The following is a 2,107-nucleotide window of genomic DNA, read 5'->3' as shown; positions in this document are numbered from 1 at the left end:
CACTTTATTATGCCTGCTGGATATCTTATTACTGGTGGTGCGTAGGTATTTATTGCCATGACTTGGTTCTTGGCATTGAGCTGGCTCCAAAAGACCTGCCGAAGGCGTTTTTTGTATTCGGTAATGACTTTGTGACGTACCTCTTCTTCGTGGTTGATGTTGCTTAGTATAATCCCCAAGTACTTGTACCCTTCTTCTATATCTTTAATGGTACCATTTGGCATTCTTAGGCCATCTGTGAGCATAGAATGGCCTTTCTTAAGAATTAGCTTTCCACATTTCTCAATACCGAAGGTCATTCCGATGTCCTTGCTGTATACCTGAGTGAGGTGTATTAGCGAATCAATGTCCCTTTCTTTGTTAGCGTACAGCTTGATGTCATCCATGTGGAAGAGGTGGTTTATCTTGATGCCACTCTTAAACTGGTACTCATATTGAGTCTCCTCCAGCATATTGCTTAGATGGTTTAGGCATATGCAGAAGAGCAGCGGTGATAAGGAGTCACCTTGATAGATGCCTCGCTTAATTTGTACACTCGCCAGCTTTTTGCCATTAGCCTCCAGTTCCGTCTTCCATTTGGTCATTGACATCTTGATGAATGCCCCAAGAGCAGGGTGAACATTGTACATACTGAGGCAATCAAGTATCCAACTATGGGGAATTGAGTCATAGGCCCTTTTGTAGTCAATCCAAGCCATGGCAAGATTGGTTTGCCTTTTCCTGCTGTCTTGACAGACCGCCCGATCCACCAGTAACTGATGTTTAGCCCCTCGGGTGTTGCGCCCAATTCCTTTCTGAGCACTGGTCATATAGTGACTCATGTGTTCTTCCAGTTTGTCTGCAACTATTCCTGAGAGCAGTTTCCAGGTGGTGGGCAAGCCCGTTATTGAATGATAGTTCTTGGGAAACAACCCCTGCTTTGGATCTTTTATCAGAAGTACAGTTTGTCCTTTGGTCAGCCATTCCGGATGGTCGCCTTCTTCTATTAAGCATTCCATTTGCTTAGCCATTCTAGTGTGAAGTGATGTCATTTTTTTCAACCAAAAGGCTTGAATCATGTCATGGACAGGTGCTGCCCAGTTCTTCATACGCTGTACCCTCCACTTGATGTCCACTACGCTGATGGTGAGTCCTTGCTGAGCCACAGTGTGTTGGTGGCTCTCTTTAAGCCTGTTCAGCCAATTTGCAGTGGTGTTATGAGTAGTCTTTTTCCCCCAGATGTCCTTCCAGAACTTTGAGGTGCTGGATCGAGGAGGATCTGACATTGGCCTCCGCAGTTCACCTTTGAACTGAGAATACACTTTAGATGGATTATTGATGAACAGTTTGTTCCTTCTCTTGCTATCCCGGTATTTTGTGTACCGTTTCAGTCGTGCCGAGAGTGCTACTAGCTGCTGTTTGACAGATTTTAGAGCTTCTATTGTGGCTTCCCTTTTTGGACTCTCCAGACTGTGGTTAGATCTTTCACTGAGCCTACTAATTTTCTTGCGCAAGTCCTTGATCTTATTTTGTAGCCTCAGCTGCCAAGATGGAATGGTTTGAGGCCTTGTTGACAGTGGCTTAATACCCATCTCCTCCAAGACGATGGTTGCCGTACTGTAGATTAAGGCATTAGTCTCCCTGATCGATTCATTTGAGATCGACTCCAGTGCCTAGTTAATGTCTTCTAACAGCCTCTTGGGTATGGTCTTACTAACTCTCCATTATGGTACCCTGCTTCCATAATCATTAGCAGCTGGCATCTTGTTGATGATATTTTCCGCAAGCTCCTTCACCCTTGGGTCAAGGTCAAAGTGCATGTCTTCTTCAACTTGTGAGTCAACACATGATCATGTATGTGTGACGATGTGTGTTGATATGCACTCTTCGTTGGTCAAGGTTACTTAGGTGAACTGTTCTCTAATTTCATCTACATCAAGTTCTGATATGAGGTGCCGCTTGATTATGTTACTTCTCTGAGCTACAAGTTGCTTTGCAGTTAGTGGCAATTCAGGGCACAAGTTTATCCACGGTTGACGCATCCTTCCCATATAGCCCCAATTTGGAGGTTCACTCATAAAGTAGCACTGCATGAGGTCCATGTTATCAGTCCGAGGCCATTTCATCC

The sequence above is a fragment of the Watersipora subatra genome, chromosome 5 (assembly GCF_963576615.1).
Source record: "Watersipora subatra chromosome 5, tzWatSuba1.1, whole genome shotgun sequence".
Taxonomy (NCBI): Eukaryota; Metazoa; Bryozoa; class Gymnolaemata; order Cheilostomatida; family Watersiporidae; genus Watersipora; species Watersipora subatra.
Note: the sequence above shows the minus strand (reverse complement) of the source record.